Source organism: Adiantum capillus-veneris, chromosome 6 (genome assembly GCF_014529385.1).
Source record: "Adiantum capillus-veneris isolate H3 chromosome 6, ASM1452938v2, whole genome shotgun sequence".
NCBI classification, from domain to species: domain Eukaryota; kingdom Viridiplantae; phylum Streptophyta; class Polypodiopsida; order Polypodiales; family Pteridaceae; genus Adiantum; species Adiantum capillus-veneris.
In genome coordinates, this window is record NC_140936.1 from 45,376,030 (window position 1) to 45,397,546 (window position 21,517).

Consider the following 21,517-nt stretch of genomic DNA (forward strand, 5'->3'; position numbering starts at 1 on the left):
TGTTGAGGTTTGTAAGCTGCTGGGTCTTGTGGAGAAGACGTTTTCGTCAGATGTCCTAAGAGGCGTCTGTCAATATCATCATATTCAAACAAGCTTTTAGCATCTGGAGAGACGCTGTCAGACCTCATATGATGAGGTAGCAACCACTCAACAAGAGGCCTTGTTAGCATTTCAAAGACCTGAGACAATGCAAAAATATATATCAGTGGGTTGTGCATGAATACGCACACAAGTACACATGCATGCACCGAATTTTTTTATTATTAAGACAACATTTACCCCTTATGCTATGTCTCACATGTCTTTGTAGTATGATCGAAACCTCTCTGAAGGTCCATCTCATGTGAAACATTTGCTATCTAATAAATGTAACCACAGATCTATGGAAACAAGGTGAAAAGTCACAATGGCCAACATATGAGGATGAGAGAGTGTGTGTGACCCCCTACTTAATGCCCCTCTTTATAATCACTCGCATGTCTATTATTTCTTGTGAGATTATAAAGAGGGGCATTAAGTAGGGGGTCACACATACTCTCTCATCCTCGTATGTTGGCCATTGTGACTTTTCACCTTGTTTCCATAGATCTGTGGTTACATTTATTAGATAGCAAATGTTTCACATGAGATGGACCTTCAGAGAGGTTTCGATCATACTACAAAGACATGTGAGACATAGTATGAGGGGTAAATGTTGTCTTAATAATACAAAAATTCCCTGCATGCATATGTATTTGCGTCCATATTCATGCACAACCCACTGATATATATTTTTGCATTGTCTCAGGTCTTTGGAATGCTAACAAGGCCTCTTGTTGAGTGGTTGCTACCTCATCATATGAGGTCTGGCAGCGTCTCTCCAGATGCTAAAAGCTTGTTTGAATACGATGATATTGACAGACGCCTCTTAGGAGATGGTTCATCTGACGAAAATGTCTTCTCCACAAGACCCAGCAGCTTACAAATGCTCCTTAGGGCTCCAACCTCAACAGTACACTACTTTTGGCGAAAATTTGATGATGCTTACATGCGGCCAATGTTTGGCGGAATGCAAGTGGATTTGCCACGACAAAACAACTCGAATTCACACGACAGACATGCAAATAACAGACATGCGAGTGATTGCTCTCCAGGTTCATCAAGACACGGCTACTACAGAGTTTTGCCCGAGGTTCGCCGCATAATATTCGAGAAAGTAGATAAAGAGAACAGAAAGGCAGCTCTTCCAATGATGACAGACATAAGCAACGTAGCTGAGAGCTCGAGAGAAGTGGCAGGACTGCATGATGACACAAGTCTAAAGAGATATTAGAAGAATTTTCAAGGCCTAGCTTTACAGTAGACAACTTTTTTTTTTCCATTGTCCTTGTCATGTTGAGTGAATGGCAACCACAGTAGAACAAGCATAATACACATAAGGAGAAAACTGTGTGTAAGAGTCACTCACCCCACATTGGTCTTTTTCCATTTCTCTTTATCCAAGGCATCCATTCCAACATACAAAAATATAAATGTTTTTGTGATGAAGGAAAGAGTTGCAAACATGTGCCTGCATTTCAAAACGATAATAATGTCAGTTTCATAACCTAATTAGCTGCACCGCTAAACTGCTCACTTTGAAGAGTTCTGTAAACTTACCTCGTTGTTATCCTGAAACTTTGTGTCACGTTATGCCAGTGTAATGTGACATAACAATGCCACAGAAGAAAACAGTAAGGATACCACTCAGCTTTAACAACTGCACAATGACTGTGTTAATGCAATATATGGACATATATCATTGATCAGATTTAAGAAGCTGACACAAATAATGTACCTCATGAGCCAACATGTATGAAAGGTAGGGCATAAGAACCATAATTGCAATCTCTCGATCAGTTGAATGCCTGTTCACATTTTCAATCGGCAAATATGTATGAGAACACACATCCATCTCCTTATTGAGGTTGACTGTTGCTTAATGACATAAAGGAAAGCCCACACTCATGTATGTATGTGTACGTATGTATATATGTAAACAACTATTTATATGCTAGTTGTGTACATACATTGATTTATGATATGGAAGAACAAAGTTATACTCATGATATGAGACACTAAGTAAAGGATATTCCAAGTGTGTCACATTGCCGGTGAGGGGAGCCCTAAGCGGGGAATATTCCATAGTCTTGAGTAAATTCCGAATAGAGAGCATTTGAATGAAGATGGGTTCTTAGTAGCTTTGAGGAAGTGCTACTAATTTCCGAAAAAGCAAGTTGCTGCTGGTTAATTTCTAGAAAAGCGATCAAATTGTGAAGAGAGGAGAGGTCTCCCTCGAAGTCTCCTTCATGTATGCATGGGGAGGTCAAAAATCTGTCTCTTTAGACTAGGCCCTTGATGCACAGCTGTGCTCTCTCCCAAGAGTGTAACCCACAACTTGCGAATCTCTAGCAGCAAGTATAAATCAGACATCTCTATTCCGACTGTAGAAAGTGGTCCAAATCACAAAATGAGCAATGGAAACAACAAAATCAGTCAAAGGGTCTAATAAAGCTTGAAACTCCTTCAAGATCCATACAGAAGATCCTTCAACAGGTCTGAAAAGAAAGATCCAACAAACATCCATCTCTTGCAACCTTCCAGGCAAGCACACAACAGATGATCTAAGAAATTATCATGTTAAAACCACCAACACCCAAGAATCAAGATTTTAAATGTGAAGCTAGCCCTCATCTAGTTTGTCTTGCTCACGGTCTCTTTTTCTTTTTTTTCCTTTTTTTTTTTCTTTTTTTCGACACACCAGAGGGCCCACAGGGGGAGGTGCTTATCCCTTCCAAATATTAGCCATGTTACATGGTCGGGCAAGGGCCGCGTACCATCGGGCAAGAGCCACGCGTAGGCATCACCATGGCCACCTAATTGATGCACCACATGCTGGGAACGACGGAGAGAACTCGTAGCAACCAGCTAGGAACCTCCTCCTCGGGTGACCCACCCCAGGAGGAGGATGCACTCGAGTGTCCAAGGGCAAGAGCCCTAGCAACGTGAACACTAGGTGAGCACAAGGTGTCCCTCTAGAGTGTGACCCAATAGGGGATTTGAACCCACAACCCGTAGGTTGAGAGGCCAAAGCCTTACCGTTAGACCAACTCTTTGGGGACGTCTCTTTTTCTTTTGCATTACTTGGAATTCATAAAAAAGCTGAGTAACACCAAGCTCCCAAATAGATAGCAGTTATATCCTGCAACAAAATTTTCTTGTCAAATTCTGACAAAACAAAAAGTAGACATAAACTTGCGTGATGCATCCAGGAATTCTACTTGCTCCAATTTAGCCACACAGAGATTATAAAGAAGTCGAAATCAAGTAAAAAATGATTGCAACCCTAAAACATGAAACATGCCACGATCCTGTGTCAATCAATCTAGCTAATTTGAGTTCTAAAAAAGACTTCCTTCCACACACTACTAGCAGCCACATGAAACTACTACACACTACTAGCAGCAAGACTGACTGAAGTGTCAAATTATATCAAATCATGTTGGTATGGACAGATGACAGCATGGTTTCAGTCGCATGGTCTCAACATGGATAGATTACCTCCGCTTCAATATTCCCTGGATGCACCCTCCCTGTCTCTCACACGGACAGAGATCACCAGACTCATACATCAGGATCTGATTCAGCTAAATACCGGGAGCACATGGATACAGCTGGCAGGAGTTAGGCAAGAAGATGGCCTTCTACAAAGAGCATCTTCTCCAACTCACGGAGGACGGCTTTGTGACTAGGCCTGCATACATGGACACACACTTATCTCATGGGATAAGATGCGCTATTGGACAGATACGCACATCCTCACATCAGCTCCAAATCGAGACTGGCCGATTTTGAGGTGTGCCGGCAGGAGCTAAGATATGTCACCTATGTAACTTAGAGCCAGAGACAGAGCTGCACTACACATGTCACTGCCCGCCATACTATGAGATACGCGGCCGCTTCCACTGCCCTTCAGAGAAGGGTTCGGACCGTTTTCTAGAGTCATGAGATACAAGGATCAGAGGTGTCTCGGATTGTTCTTGCTAGAGCTGCGCAGACTTAGGGAGAGCTTGCTGAGGACATTAGAGGAAAGACAGTCTCAGAGACGAATCACAGATTTCTTTACACCAGCCAGAGGAGAGCCAACGGAGCAATCATTACAACAGAGGTGTCTCGGATTGTTCTTGCTAGAGCTGCGCAGACTTAGGGAGAGCTTGCTGAGGACATTAGAGGAAAGACAGTCTCAGAGACGAATCACAGATTTCTTTACACCAGCCAGAGGAGAGCCAACGGAGCAATCATTACAGCAGATCTCAGAGCCTACTCATACTAGAGGTACACAGCTTGATCCAGCCACGGAGCTTGGCAGATCCAAACGTCCACGACCTCGGGGGGTCTCCCACTACCGACGAAGGCTGCAACAAAAGATACAGATCACTCTAGCTCTCGACATGCAAGACGCCCAACCATAGTGCTGACCAAATGCCCAACCAGAGTGTTGACCATGGAGGAGGTCGATGAGATTCACAGCGACCGATGAGAGATTTCATTTGAACCCCCCCCCCCCCCCCCCCCCCTATTTCCTTTCTCCTTAGTCTTTTAGTGTTAGTTCTTTGTAACTTTGTAATTTCCGTACTCAGACATGGTATCAGATTCACCAATTGTAATTTTTTGGTCTCATAGGTCATTTTGGCCTTATAACATTTCATTTCTCTCTCTCTCTCTCTCTCTCTCTCTCTCTCTCTCTCTCTCTCTCTCTCTCTCTGTGTGTGTGTGTGTGCGCGCGCGCGCGTGCTCGTCCTCCTGGCCTGACTTTTGCGTTTGTTTTGATATGTATGTGTATGGTGTCTCTTTGTTGCAGGCCCTTTTTTTCCTGCTAACATCTCTTTCCTTGCATATGCGTTGCACACAGTTTTTGCAGCACGAAAAACATTCATATTATGAAATTGAATCGTGGTATCGCTGCTATGCTAAGAGTATGTGTCTCTGGAAGGACGAAGCTGCTTTACATACTGTTGATGAAGGTGAATAGACCGTGAAGGGTATCAGACTTATGGTCGGGTGTTGAGTGTTACACTGAATATGGCGTCTTAACGGTCTTTATGGACATGTCAGACTCATGCATTGAATTTGGAACCACGATGGAGTCTCTCTTTCACGCTTTTTACTGAATGATTGCCATTCCTGAATCCTGCCAAATGTTTTGAGTTGTTTTAACACTCTGAAAGGCCACTGCTAAATTATCATATGAAAGATATTATCAGGCTTACTTAAGAAGATAAAGGAAACAATAAACATAAAATGTGAAAACAGGTAAGACTGCTGTTTTGTGTGTGCGCATGACGTATCATTCCATGGTTGTTTGTTGCTTTTGCTGTTTAAATTTTTTTCTTTGCGGCTTTTGTTATTTGGGTTTTGCGATTTTGTTTTTCGCAGTGAGCTGCTGTGAACAACAGAGCTGGAAGACAGTTTAAAGTCTTGCAATGTTTTTGGTGTGTGATTGATCTACACAGTATGTTTACAGATCATTAACTTGCTAGCGAAAATGGAGACTGCCTTGAGGAGATGGTTTATGTTACCATGTAATTGGGTTTCATTTGCAATTTCATCCTTCCCCTATGGATGCGCTCACGGGGTGAATCCACATATGGAATGCAAGCACAACAGTTTTGTCTCGCAGGAGGGGCGGTGTTGTAGCCGCCCCCCGCCCCCTCGCCCCTGTCTCTGTTGTTGTTTTTGTGTGCATGTATGTGTTACGTGCCTTGTGTTTGTATGTTTTCTTTCGCCGCTTGGATGGGTGCTTAAAGGTTTTGCAGCACCAAAAAGATTTGAAGCATGAAATTGAATCATGTTTCAGTAGCAAGTTGAGTTCACAAGAAGATTTAGAAAATTTCTCATGTAGGAAAATGAAGTCTTCTCTAGTGTTTTTCATACAATGCATAACATCATGAGCTTCTGCTCGAGAGCCACCGCATACCTAGCTAGGTATGGGGTGCCTCCCTCACAGAAGCTCATGATGTTGAGGTAAGTCACAACGTGGGAATTATTGTGAGAATTTGTCCAAAACTTCTTGTGGTTTAGGTGAAGGTCAATAACTTGAGAGTAGGGTAGTGAGCTCTTGATGCTTTTTGCATACAGATAGGACCCTCTGCTTCACTCCACCGTATTTTGATATAACGTGAATGGGTCTTTGCGAACATGTCAAGCCTTCGCATTTTGAATGTTGAGCAATCCAGCGACAACATAATAATGGGTCTTAATGAGCATGTCAGACCTATGCACTGAATGCTGAGTAAACCAGTGAGACGAGTTCTCTCCTACATGCTTTTTATTGAATCATTGCCACCTTAACAAGTGCTTCAGAGTTGTAACACTCATTAAGGCCACATCAGTTCGTGTAAAATATAATGGAGAGAAGGCCAGCAAAGGCTCAAACAGGAGAACAAAGCGACTAGTATGAAACATATAAACTTGTTTGAGAATGTACATAACTGATCATTTTGCCTTTCTTTTTGGCGATTCTGTTTTTTGTTGTGAGATCAAATGAGGTTGCTTCATGTATGTTATGGGAGACTAGTACGGCCAGCCACCGAAGCTCTCTCCCTCTTTATCACGTGCAAAGGGGCTTGTTTTTGTTTTGGACTTTAGCCTTAAGGTCACAGATTGCGACACGTGTAAAGGGCTCCCCCTTCCGCCATATTATGTTAGTAGATTCTGCATGAAGCCTTCTTTTGTGATTTTCTTTTTGTCTGTCTGTCTGTCTCTGTGTCAATATAATTCATTTGTAGAAAGGTAGATAAAGGAAAGATAAAGGTATGTATAGCTTTGTGATAAGTGCATGTAAGCCACACAATAAAAATAACTAAGTAGTAAGTAGTAAGTGCTTTGAGAGACAATCACATCATTAGTAAAGGGTAGGAACTTTAACCCATTCAATGTAGGGTAAAGGGGCCAGTGGTGGATCAGCTAAGAGGCGTTGGCCATAGCTCCCTCCCCCGTTATCAGATTTGAGTCGGAGGAGGTGCAAAAGATGCGCGCTAAAGAGAGGGTTTCATAGCAAAAATCTGAGCCCAATCTGCCTACGATTGCATAATAGTACATAGCGTAGCGCATTTTCCAATGCAAAATGAAGCTTCTCACGTGTTAGAGACAGGCAATACCCAGTAATAATCAGCTTTTCAGCAAATCAAAGAAGGACACCAAGCATATTCCAATTTTTTGGCTCTAAATTGGGGGGAGGTGCAGCTTTGTTCTGGTACCTGTCCCCTTATTGGCCCCTTTACCCTACATGTACTGAGAGCTTATCTAAAGCTTTTTGAAACTATATAAGGCACACAATATAAATAACTAAGTAGTAAGTAATAAATGCTTTGAGAGACAATCGCAGCATTAGTAAAGGTAGGAACTTTAACCCAATCAATGTACATGTCCTGAGAGCTTATCTAAATCGAAGTTGGACCCACCCGCCCCCCCCCCCCCCCCCCCAAAAAAAAAAAATTATATCTAACTCCTGTGTCAGCTGTATCCATGTGCTCCTGGTATTTAGTTGAATTAGATCCTGACGTATGAGTTTGGTGATCTCTGTCCGTGTGAGAGACAATGAGGGTGCATCCAGGCAGTATTGAAGTGGAGGTAATCTATCCATGTTGAGACCATGCGACTGAAACCATGCTGTCATCTGTCCATACCAACATGATGTATCGCCTTGTAGAGCTAGTTGTCAAGATGACTCCGGGGCAAGCCGAGCGTATCTGTCCCTGGGGAGATCCCATAGACCGTGCATAAAGGAAACTGATCTCATCAATGCCTCCACCACGGGAGGAAGGGGGGGCGGGGGGGGGGGGGGGGCACGGCTAGCTCGCTCTAAGCTTTTTTCATTTTCAGCATGTCAATTTCTAAACAAATGAATGCAACTTTGGGAAATAACACGTGAAAAGACAAGAGAGAAAGACTTTTAAGCTTACTAGAGGGATGCATATCAAACAACCAAAATTGGATGACCTTCACCTATATGGATACTAAGACCTTTCACAGGCCAAAAAATTTCTCTCTCTCTCTCTCCACTTTCCAACCTTCCTTTTTTTTCTGCGCTCAAAGCTAAGTTAGCATCTGCAAAGATTCTAGCTAAAGCATGTCAAGAAAAAAAAGATTTGGCTCACATATGATATTTCATATATAGGGAAATCATCAAAATACTCCTCTAATTTGTGGAAATTCTCAAAATACACCTCAAATTTCAAAAGTCCCAAAATACCCTTGTATCTATTTTGGTTGGATTGTTCAAGATATTCTAATCTTTATTCCTTTTTGACAATTGAGATCAGTTTTTGTGAGCTTAGCATGTAATTTGTCACTAATTACCTCGCAAAAAAGGTAATTACGTCCAATTCATCTCCAAATCCTACATAATCAACTCAAATTCTAGATTTATCTTGTATTGATAGACAATGAGTCTTATTATGAAAAGCTATAAAAAAATTAATCTTTGGAGAAATTTAATTTCACAACCGGGGCACTACCGATGGCACTACCGACCACCTGTGTGGCTTTTCCCTCCTCCCATCTCTTGATTTAGCCTCATTGTACATATGCTGTTTTTTCATTCGGAGTCTCCCCATCATGGTTGTTGTAGCCCTCTCTTGAAGAGGTGGTTGTAGCCCTATGGGCAGTTTCATTAACTAATAGAAGGATCTTTTTCTCGGGAAAAAAATATTTCACAACCGGGGTATTCCGAAAAATTTGAAGGACATTTTAAGAATTTATGACAAAATATTGGGGGTGTTAGGAAATTTTGGAAATTTGAAGGGTATTTTGGGAATTTTCACAAATTAGATGGGTATTTTGGTAATTTACACTTATATATAATTAGCTCACTAAAAAAGAAACCCGATTCCTAAGTCGGATACCTCTCCAATATTCTCTTTCGCCCCTCCTCTTACCACGTCAGCACCAAACTTCCCAGCTCATGTGTATCCCCTCCTCCCTCCCTCCCTCCCTCAGCCCTCGCGTACGCCTACAAAGAGAGGAGTTAGGTTTTCGATCGAGCTCAACGGAGCGAGCTTTTTTTTTTTTGGAGGGCTGCCCTCCCTACCTCCCCTTCCTCCTCTCGCCACCCATGTGCTTCCTCCTCTTCCCTTGCTCCTCCTCCTCCAACATCCTCCCTCTCTTCTTCTCCCACTCCCTTCTTCCTCTCTCTTTCCTTGTCACTCTATAACACCTATTCCTCTCTCTCTCTCTCTCTCTCTCTCTCTCTCTCTCTCTCTCTCTCTCTCTCTCTCCCCCCTTTGTGTGTGTGTCCACCCTTGCCACCATGCAGTATTGCTTGTGCCTCTCATTTTGTTGTAAGATAGCGAGAGGGGGAGAGGGCCAGTGTGTGTGTGTGTGTGTGTGTCCACCCTCGCCACCATGTAGTATCGCTTGTGCCTCTCGTTTTTTTGTGAGATAGCGAGAGAGAGAGAGAGAGAGAGAGAGAGAGAGAGAGAGAGAGAGAGAGAGAGAGAGAGAGAGAGATGGGGGCGGGAGGGGAGGCAAACAAAAAGAGGAAGGGAAGGAGGGGGATCGGAGAGAGAGAGAAGGACGAGGGTGGGCAGAGAGAGAGAGAGAGAAGAAGAAGAAGAGAATTTTTAACATCGTGGGAAACTATCCCAAGAGACCTCAAAGATCTATCCGACGAGAGTTGAACTCAAGAATTGTTATGTGTGTGTGTGTGTGTGTGTGTGTGTGTGTGTGTGAGAGAGAGAGAGAGAGAGAGAGAGAGAGAGAGAGAGAAGGAAGGAGAGGAGAGAGAGAGGGAGAAGGGGGGCGGGGCGAGGTGAGAGCGAGGAGAGTGGGGTCTTTTTTTTTTTTTAAAAAGAGGAAAAGAGAGGGAGTGAAAGGGGGACTTAAACCAAAAAAAAAACTCCCAAAAGAAGCTTTGCACTTTTACTCTTGCCTTCTTTAAAACAAGGTGAGGAGTCACGATGGCCTGCTGAAGGTAAGGAAGAGGGGGAAGATATATCGAAAGTATGTCTCAATCAGTTGTGCAATTGTATATAGAATTGTATTGTCTATATATACACATAATTAGGCCCCTATCACACTGGGCCACGTGTCCATCACGAGTTGGATGACCATGATCAGCACGCCCTTGCATGAGAAGAGTTTGGATTACAGTAGCTAACACAAAATGCTGTCACACTGAGCGCGTGCGAGAAATTAGAAAAGTTGCTACGTGTCCAATCAAACGGCAGGATTAGTGTTGGGGTTGAAGTTGGGCAGGCATGGGAGGCCGATACAGTTTTGGAAAAAGTGTGTCGCTAAGCTAGATGGCCAACTAAGTTGGGGAAACATGGACAGCATCCCAGTGTGACAGGTGACTCCGTCCGCACATCCGTTGATTGGTTGGGAAGAGAATAAACGTTGTTTGCATGTCCCAATGTGATACGAGCGTTAGAAACTAGTGGTTTCAAACTGGCCTATCGATTGGTATGGCCCCCACCATTGCCTTCGACAATGGATTATGGATATGGGAAATGCACTTTCCCTTTGTCCCCAACCCCCCCCCCCCCCCCCCCCCCCCCACACAGAAATGCACACACATCTCCATAGAGGTGAAATGGTCAACAAATAGTGAGGTTAAAGTTAATGTTGAAAGAAAAGGGGAGTTTTTTTAATGGCCTTCACCATGAAAAAAAATTGAATCATCCTTAAGATGACATTTATTTTTTCCAAACTCTATAAAGAAGTAGTAGAGATGACTTGTCTGTTACGATGGATCTACTTAAACAAGGTGAAAAGATCACATTGACATTTTAAGATAAAATACAATAAAAAAGTAAAATAAAAATCAAAATTTAAAAAAATAAAAAAAAAACAACAAAATAAAGAAACTCCATTACAAACTAAAAAGTAGATCTAATAAGCGTAGATAATAATTAAACAAATTCTTAAGAAAAAGTAGGTTCAATAAGAATAAAAAATAAAAAAATATTTTCATGAAATGTCCTTTTAAGAGGTCTTAAATGAAAAAATTCTTTTATAAATCAAAATATTACAATATTTCACATCATGTCCTTTTAGGAGGTCTTAAATGAAAATAATTTTTTATAAATCAAATTATTACATTATTTCACATCATAGGATCAAATTCTATGAATGTACTACTAATGCTTTGTTCTTTAAGGTTTTCTAAAGCAATCCAAATAAACAAAGATAAAATAAATTTTTTAATGAAATGGTGTCCATGCTCTTAAATGAAATGATTTTTTTACAAACTTTTGTATACGTGCCCTCCATCCGATCGACTTACATCCACGGTCCACAATTTGCACCCAAAATCCACCCACCTCACTATAGTCTTTTGCAGACCAAAAGAAAAACTCTGTTCTCTCTCCCTCTCAGAATTTTTCAGTGCATGATGGAAACTTACCTTTTATTTCACATTCTAACATGTCTTTACTTCTCTTGCATTCTATTGTTTTAGAATGCTAAAGTGAAATCCTTCACCTTGCATAATTTTAGTAAATTTCTCACACACACACACACAAACACATATATGTTTTTTTGTTGCATTCTATGGTTTTGAAATGCTAAAGTGAAGCTTCACCTTGCATAATTCTAATAAATTCTACACACACACACACATATATTAATTAGTTCTTTTTATTTCACCTTTCATTTCAAAACTTCACATGGCTTTACATTTCTTGCATTATATAGCTTGATTCCGGTCAGCGTTCTCTTCGAGAAAGTCTCTTTTATTAAGCGGCTGCTGCTGGTCGAGTTTCCTCCTCACAAAGAAGAAAACTGGAAATACTAGCAAAAATGTTGAGATTTTCAAAAATTTTGGACGAGTTTCTCACATATTTCATCGGTTTTTCTTCCATTTACCATGGTTACAGCTAGCTAGTCTCGATTTTCAATCAGCTCAAGACTAAGATGAGGCAATCCTTTCCCAAATACTGATACCAGTTTAATTCAACCTAGCACTTTTATCACTTTCTTATTGTTTTTGAAAGCCATCGTGGACCTTTCACTTGTTTTTAGAGAGAGAGAGAGAAAGAGAGAGAGAGAGAGAGAGAGAAAGGAGGGAAAGGACCAAAGCCAGAAGAGGGAGAGGCAGGCGGAGAGAAAGAGGTGGGGGCCAGAGAGAGAGAGAGAGAGAGAGAGAGAGAGAGAGAGAGAGAGAGGAAACGGGTTGGAAGGATCATGAGATGGGAGGGGCAAGGGGGTTTAATTTTAAAAAACTCGAAGGCACTAGAGAAATTATAATGCCTTGGTGTTTTTAGAGAGAGAGAGAGAGAGAGAGAGAGAGAGAGAGAAGACAATTTTAATGTCGTAGGAAACTATTGAGAGAGAGAGAGAGAGAGAGAGAGAGAGAGAGAGAGAGAGAGAGAAAGAGTGAGTCTGAGGGAGAGAGTAAGATAGATAGTGAAAGATATATAGAGAGGGAGAGTGAAGAAGATAGAGAGATAGTGTATGTGAGAGAGAGGAGGTCCTTGGCTACTCCACTGGAGGGAGGGGCGGCAATGGGCGACGGTGGTAGGAGTAGGGGCAACACATGGTGGGAGTAAGTTAGCACCACTAACCACCAGTGGCAGGCTAGGATGGTGGTGGTGATGTTTGCTAAGGGGCGGCAATGGGAGGTAGTGGTGGTGGGATGGAAAACAAAAAAGCTTGCGCTAAAGCTCGCTCCATTGAGCTCACTCCATAACCGTCCCCGAGAATATCTATTTGATGTGATTTTCATGGGTCATTCTTTGTTATGTTAGTTGTGTTGGAGAGAGAACATATTTTTTTGCTTGTTTTTCTATTGGGGTGCTATCTTTATTGAGATTTTTTTCATTTGATTTTATGATCTGTGAATATTCATCATATGTGTTCCTCCATGAAGAGGATTCTTTTAGATGTTGGTTTTCATTTGTAGTCCAAGGGAGGTTTAGCAAGAATTGTTCCTTGTAGCAGTCTTCGAGAACATTATATTACATGAATCGTATGATCTTACCCTTACGTAGTGTTTTGTATGTTTTTCCATCTTGCTTAATTGTTGATGCATATTCAGTCAAGCATAGATGGTGGAGGCTTTCTGGTCTTTCAACGTATTTATCAAAAATAGTTTGAAAGAATATGTCTTTGCTTGATGTGTCAAGTTTTTTCAAGGACGATTTTCTTTTAATATCCTAACTGGCCATTGTATATATATATATATATATATATATATATATATATATATATATATATATATATATATATATATATATATATATATATATATATATATATATATAGAGAGAGAGAGAGAGAGAGAGAGAGAGAGAGAGAGAGAGAGAGAGGAGTTTTTAATTTGATTTGCAAAAAAATGTTTCATGTTTCATTAAAAGTGAAAAGACCCATACTTCCCCCATCTCAAGATGGATTTCAAAGCCATCAATTCCCAAGAAATGTCTAGTCCTCATTAATGTCTCTCTCTCTCTCTCTCTCTCTCTCTCTCTCACACACACACACACACACACACACCTCTCTTTATACATTGGTTGTCCTATTACTAGATATAAGATTGTTGAAACTTGAGTCCACCGCTATACATAGGGCTAGGTCGCGTGTACGATGCTCTCCTACCTTTCTCATGGTAAAAAATTGGATCTATCCTCACTGACCTAATAATCATCAAGTGCAGTAAATGCATTGATTTGACATCCCAAGCAATTTTCCTGCTTAAAAAATAGAAGGCTTTGGGCGTGCAACACAAACAAGAATTTTTATGTGCCAAAATTTTTGCAAGACAAAAGCCCACACTAGTTCATGTTGATGTAGACATTTAAAGAGACAGCGTTGGGCGGAAGGTGACCCGCTAGGAAGTACGATGGTAGCCCACGCAATCTAACCCATACAATATGATTATAAATAAATAAATATAGACAGATAGAAATTCATACATACATACATACATATATATAACGTATCTAAAAGGCCGTATATTATGTGCATTTTCACCTTTATACAAACACACACATACACACACACACACATGTGTGTGTGTGTGTTAACCGACAAGTCAGCCAGTGGAGTCAGCACTAGGCGAATAGGAGGCTTGGGGATTGCCCAACGCCACCTATTTCTTGGTGTTGACCTTGGGGTTAAAGTCAATACAAGAGGCAGTTAATACTACGCGAATAGGAGGCTTGGGGATTTCCCGAAGCCCCCTATCGCTTGGTGTTGACCTTGGTGTCAAAGACATGACATACGACATTGAGGTCAACATCGGGCGAATATGAGGCTTGGGGACTTCCCAACGCCACCTATCGCTTGGTACTGACCTTGGAAAATGGGTATCGGCTCAGTAAACATCCATGGACATTACATTGTTTTGAGTTAGGGACCGAGCTTGTTGGTCCAATAGGAAAGGGTAAGAGTGATCGCCGATGAGAGGTGCACTCTAACTGGAACATTCAAGGGTTAGTTGGCTAAGCATGGGCACCCAAATGTGAACGAGCAAGCCCATATAAAATTCAATCTAAACCTAAAATACCCTATTCTCTCATTTGTGCAATTGAAGAGTGCTCTTGCTCCATCTTCATCTCCTTCTTCGTCTCCTTGTGTGTGTGTGTGTGTGTGTGTGTGTGTGTATGTATGTATGTGTGAGAGAGAGAGAGAGAGTGATCGAGCATTACGAAGGCACGACGATGGCAAGGCGGTTGAGCGCGGCATAGCTGTAGCTCCCTCTTCTTTGCGGCAAGGAATCCTCCACAAAGGCGAGCATAGGGCGATGATGAGTGACACACCCTTGCTCTCTTAAGCTAACTAGATTAGTCTGGTTGTGTGCTTGCAGCCATTTGTGTCTTGCACACAGTGTACGGCAAGTTCCTTGCATTGAAACGTGTGACAGACGCACACATTTTTGGCACCGCTGCCAAGGAAATGCCTTGCACTAAGCTCGAATAGCACACTATGCTGCTTTGTGGTATAATTTTAGATGTAGGAAAGGTAGAGAAGGAAGGTGTGTGTGTTGAGAAGGAGTTTGTTTTTGCTGCAGTGTATTGTTTTTGTTAATAAGGTGTTGCAATGTTCTGTGTTTTCTGTTCATAAGGTGTTAGAATTAAGGTAGTAGATCTATAATATTAGCTCTGTAAGGTACAGTAAGTAGATCTGTTAGTTAATTAGTTGATGTAGTACTGCGTTAGTGTGTAGCAATAGCTCTATTACTTGCAAGTAGATAGGTTAGGTGTGTGTGTGCTCGCGATTGTGGCGCGGCCGCGGCGATCTTATCCCAAAAATTTCAAAAAAAATCAAAAAAATAGAAGAAATATTTTAAACATTTTTTGAAGGTAGAATCGGGATCGAGAATATTCCCCAGGTCCAAGCCCAATCCCACGCTCAGGCTTAGGCCTCAGTCACCCTTTAAAATTACTTATTTTAGCCTTACGCATAAGTAAAAATTGACCTTTTTGAGGATCAACAGAGCTTCGGGTAACCGAACACTGTGTTCTAAAGCACACCACGATCTCTTGAGCGATATGCTCGTTTTGAGCTATCACACGCTCTAATCCAAAAATTGATCATTAAAAAACATTAAAAAAGGAGTGAAAACGGGGTGCAAAACACCTTTAAAAATCAAGCAACTAACCTTCGAGGGTATTCGCCGATGCTTGTAGGGCGCCAAAGGCACATGCATCTGCGCTCTGGTCGTGTGCTAGAGGCCGAGCAACTAGCGAGCATTTCGACTTACGCGAGTTCTCAATACCCACCTACCTTAGGTTCCGGGCCCTCGGTGGGGACCCAAGGTAGTACCACTCAGGACCCACATATTGCATCCAGTGACTCTTCCTCTGACTAGGACATCATGGAGGGTTACCCAATGCTTAATCTTGATAGCTCAAGCCAAGACATGCATGCCATAGGCCCACGGTCCGAGCCGAGCGTGCTTAGCCGCTTCAAGGAAACCTTTAGTAGAGCAACTCGCTCCGAACATGGAGCTAAAAAACGATCTAAATGAGGGAGAGGAGATCCCAAAAATTGTACTAGTAAACATGTTAGGTGTAGCGCATATAACCTTTAACGATAAAAGAGAAACAAACCTACCTAAAAGTGAAACTGATGATACCTCAAGGGATTCTGACCAACACACCTCAGAAACGGAATCTCAGGGAGAGATTGATTCAGGGCTAGAGGAAATGACCAATGAATCAAGTCAAGAAACTAAACACTCAAGGCCTAGTACAACAACCTATGGTGATTTATCCGAGAGTGAAGAGGGTACAAGCAAAGACATATCAAGCGGGTCTGATTCAAACATAACCCAACATCGCAGCCTGAGCAAGAAAAGAAGGTCATACAAGAGACGACGATATCGAGAAAATATGCGTACTAGAATAAATCAAAAGAAAGTAGCCAAAGAAGCTTAAAAGGATCCAAGTAAGAGTTGAGGCTCGAGAAAGACAGCAACGTCTTAGATGCCAATGAGAGGCTAACTTTGGAGTTACACATACATTCCACGTTGAAACCGAAGAGAATTGGTTGGACTCTGACACGCCTCTAAGATATCCTACTAAGCTAAATAGCGTCTATGAAAAAGTGCTATATAACACCTTATTGGACACGGGTACTGAGTATAATCTGCTATCATATGGAGTTTGGTGTGAGTTAGGGAAGCCACCTCTATCTGAGAGTATTATCCAAGTCAAGGGCATCAACAAGAAAAAAATTGCGGTTTTTGGAATCTGACACACTTCTGTCAATTATGACAATGGGGTTGTAGCTCAAGACTTTTTGGTCATGCCTGCTGGAACTATGGAGGGTAATATAAACCTAGGACGCACGTGGATGATAGACACCAAATGCACTATTGATTGGAGGACTGAGGTGTCACAACGCAGAATCTTATTCCTACCACTCAAGCCATAGTCCCTAAGATATTGCCTCTTAAGAAAATAAAACCCAAAATATTGCATGTCCAAGAGGTTGAAGCATATGTCCCCATAGCCCAACTCTCTAGACCTTCAACTGCTGTAGTTGAAATAAAGCTTGAGACACACAAGACCCATCCTAATATAGCAAAGAAACATACAAGTGGGTCCCTAAAGATTCTTTAGCGACCATAGCTAGTGCTAAAAGACAGGAGCCTGGTAAGAGACGTCCCACTCGCCCCAAGAAATGTAAAGGAACGTTGCGTTGGATTCCTAAAAAACTATTGGAAGCCCAAGGCTACTATGAAGAAAATGATCAAACCTGGGTGCCAAAAAAGAATGTAGAGGAAATGCCACATAAAAACCGCACAATGCATGATGGAACATGTGAAACACAATTAGTCATCCTTGACATCTACAAACAAATAGACATATGGACAAAAGTGAATTAGACCTTGAAACAAGTTGGAATTAAGAAAGTGTCAATATATTCTTTAATCGGACATGGAACACAGAGTTCAAGCATGCTAGTCTTGCAACAACAAGCATGTTCTCCAAATGCGCTATTTACTCAGAAAATAAAGGAAAAAATGGCATCAACAAAGTGTCTACACATGCATAATGCACTTTTAAGGAAGCGTCGAGTTCACATGCTACAACAACAAAGTTGTAGAAATTTTTACTATGGTTGGTGCTTGGCATCTCAACTGGAACCGCAAACAAACTTGTGCATCAACATGACAAGATGGACCAAGCAAAGATTGCAATTCCAAGGCTAAGGTCAAAGTCAAAGCAAATAGATAGGTCTCCTCAACTTCCAATCTCTTTGACTGGCATGATTACACATGGACATGGGTATGGACGATATAGTCACTTTGCAGTTGATTTGTGGCCACATGACCCAAAATTCACAATTGGCTCTCTATCTCTATGCTTAAGAAAACTAGAGATATTGGATAGTCATAAAAAGGGTGACCTTGAGCTATATGGAATGCCAAGGTCTTCTTCTTTGGTGCTTTAATCTCTAGATTCCAGGAAAGCACTAGATCATTGTCAAGGGATCACACAAGGATCAAGATGTAAAATGAAGATGTAGGGCATGGTGATTTCTATGGCTTCAAAAATTTTCCTGATAACTTACTATCGCAATTGGATAATTGTGGGTCAAAAAAAAAAAATCGCTATCTATTTGCATTTTTGTCATTGCTAGTTGTATGAGGGACATTCAAGATGATCCAATTGGGTTTTTTGATGGTGGTCCATACACACAAAGACATTGATGCAATGTTTAGTAAGTTTTTAGAGAAGCTAAGGACAAGCATTGCTTTTATATTCCCGCATCTCATGGAAAGTTTCCAATCATGTGAGAGCACAAAGCCTACTCCATTACTTTTAACACATGTGCTAGATTTTAAAATCTATATTGAGGACCACGTGTGATTCAAAGAAAGCTCTTGTGGGACACTCAAACCCTTTCAATTTAGGTTCTATATGAAGGGTGAGTTACCTGTCATGCAATACAAGATGCATCCAAATTCAATGGATTGGTTTCCAAGAGAAGGTGGCATTGAACTGTGGAAAAAAGGGAATGATGGGAAGCCTAGCCTTCCAAAGTGTGTACCAATGTTTGATTATGTAAAAGAGCACCACAAGGTAGTAGGGGGGATTAAAGACTACATAAATTATTGGGAAAAGTGGTACTCAAATAAACAAGGTACAGTAGACTCTGGGTACAAAACGTTTATAGTGCCAATAGTTGATTATTGAAAAGACATGGTCCATGCTTCGCAAACGCCAGACATTCATCATGTAACCAAGTTTGTGGACTTTCGGCCAAGAACACTAGGTGAAACAATATGTGCTGAAGAAAACAAGGAGGATGAATTTATGGGAATAGAAGACTTGGATGACCATTATTGCGGCCATGCATCAAGACGGCCGAAGGATGCATTTGACCCGACGGTGGATGTAAAATAGGGAGACTTTGTGCTTGTTTGACCTTCAAAATCAATTTATCCAACATGGATTGGAGTTGCACAAAGTGACATAGACATGGAAAAGTGTTCAAATAGCTTCAAAAAAGTTCTTATACAATATTGGGCCCCAATTTGTGCCGGTCGAAATGCAGCGGATGTGGATGTTTACTCAAATTGTTGGGAGAAATACTGGATGTGTAATATGAAGGATCCTAAATGATGGGAAGCGATAGAAAGTATTGTCTTCTCTTGGATGCCAAGCAGAAATAATCTCTTTAACTAATATGAACCATTCAATAGCTTGCAACCAAAGGTATTTTCCAATAATCTTAGTGCACTTTATGTACTAATCTCAATTCCAAATTAACAAAATTCTCAAACTTATGGGATTTGTATTGATTTCAAATATCCAAAATGTTTCAAAAGTCCCTTACTCTATAATAAGGTGTTATTATATCTAAGTTGTATGGATCCTGAACTATTCTTTGCACTTAGAGAGTTTCTTAATGGTGAGCTACAGGCTGGATTACTCTAATTTTACCATATGAATAAGCCTAACTCTGTTATGAGTGTCGTGGAACACCTAGCTCAACCACCTGGCTTAGATGGACATGACTGTTGTTGAGGTACTTGTCAATGAGTTAGGAGAGTACTTTAAGAGTGATGAGTCTAATGCAACCTTACCCATTACTACTAAGTGATTAAATGTAAAGTGAATCCTTGATGGTGATGCAAAAGTTAGCATTAATACTAAAAATTGTTGGGAAGGCCTCACCTTAGCATTACAAACATTGTGGTAAAGATGGCCAATGGAACTATTGCCAAACCCATTGGGATGCTCAAAGATCTCAAGATCAAGGTTCTATGACACAAGGTAAGGCATACTTTCATTTTCATGGATTTTTCTAAGCATCATATGTCATACGAGATGATCTTAGGATGACCTCTAATGAGGGGGGAAAAAAGGTGCATGACTGGTCTAAAAGCCATGTCTATCTGCACTTCCAAGACTCTATCATTAGAGTGGATCTAGTGATCGATAAAGTACATCCTCTAGGAGGTAGAGCTATCATTGATACTTGCTCTAACACCACAACTCACCGAGTCCCAATGTAGTATTGTTAACTCTTAAGAAGGAGACATACACTAGGCAAGATTTTTCCTATATGGATGTGTTACCAGGTATGACTGAGCTAGACAATGTCGATTGGATACACCTAGAAGCAACCATAGATACTTGGGGAAATAGAGGAACAACTTGGGTTACACAGGAGAAGGAAGAGGTACCACCACCTATAAAGATGATAAGTGCAATGCGTATCACCTCTGCTGACAAAAAAATTGCATACCAACATGACACTAACACCGATGATTCCTTGAAATACTCTAACCAGTGTAACTCAAAGCTTGAATCTCAAGGAGAAACGAATTCTGAGCCTAACGAATTGGAAAATAACCCAAGTTGATAATCAAAACAACCAGGGCCTAGTACAACAACCTACGATAGTTTATCCAAGAGTGAAGGGGACATAAGCGAAGGCCAATCCAATGAGTCGGATTTAGATGTAAACCAAAATCAAAACCTAGGTAAGAAATTTAAAAAATTATAAGATGTGAGGATACCAAGAGAATGTGCGAGCTAGGATGAACAAAGCAAGGTCTACCACAAAATGGCTAAGTTATGTAGGTGTGTATGATGCTCACAGAAAGTTGGTAGACAATTGTGGTGAATACCTCCAAAGTTTCATGTGGTGTAGTCCACAACGCCATGAAATTCCCAATTAGAGATTATGTAGAAGCCAAAAATAAGTTGTAGTGCAAGAAGACATCAAAACCAAGAGCTAGCTCAATAACAAAACGAAGCAAAAATTCAAGAAAAAACTTTAGAATAACAAGAGCACGTAGATTTACACCCTTCAGCTGAGCATTTCAAATCTTAACCCACAGGAAGATGTAAGGTCGTGTACAATGGTAGTGGTGGTGCCTACGATGGCCTAGCGGTCGTTAAAGAAATAGAGTTAGCAGACCTAGGTGAAAAGTCTAAACCCGTTTAAGAGACTGTCTTAAGAGAGCTTCTCAAAGAATTCAAGGATATATTTTCTTGGACATACCATGACATGAAGGGTGTTCCACCTTTTGTGGTACAACATACAATCCCAATGATCTAGCACTGCGAAACTAATCTAGCAACATTCCTATCCAACCAATGAATTCTAGGTATGCAAAGATTGTTCAAAAAGAACTTATAAAACTTATTAAATGTGGATTCATGTACCCTATTAAATGAGCACTTTGAATGGGTTTCTCCAAGTGCCAAAAAAGAATGGGAAATTGAGAGTATGAGTGGACCTCAAAAAGGTTAATGCAGCCACACGGTGAGATCATTACCCCTTGCCATATTCAAAAGATGTGCTAGAGAGGGTTGCAGACAGAGAGGCCTATAGCTTCTTAGATGGGTACTCTGGCTACACTCAGCTCATTATTGCGGTTGAAGACCAAGCTAAGAGTACTTTCATAACAGAATGTGGAGTGTTTTCCTATCATGTTATGGCCTTTGGCTTAACCAGTGCCCCCACTACGTTCCAAAGATTAATTAATACTGCTTTCAGAGTATTTAAGGGAGTTATGTGAGGCTTTCTTAGA

General features: G+C 41.1%; 1 protein-coding gene across 12 annotated transcripts in view; it reads right to left on the reverse strand.

Annotated features, from left to right (window-relative positions):
• The window catches only part of LOC147455443 (uncharacterized), a 143,970-nt gene that overhangs the window by 18,164 nt on the left and 104,289 nt on the right, over window positions 1-21,517 (reverse strand). The window contains exon 1 of one of the 12 annotated variants that reach the window (XM_086514221.1): window positions 5,598-5,772. The exons of 10 other annotated variants lie outside the window; for them this stretch is intronic. The gene's annotated coding sequence lies outside the window, so the exon portion shown is untranslated. Of the gene's footprint in view, window positions 1-616; window positions 1,887-5,597; window positions 5,773-21,517 lie in introns of those variants that run through there. One more of the 12 variants, XR_015188368.1, reaches the window with a different exon arrangement.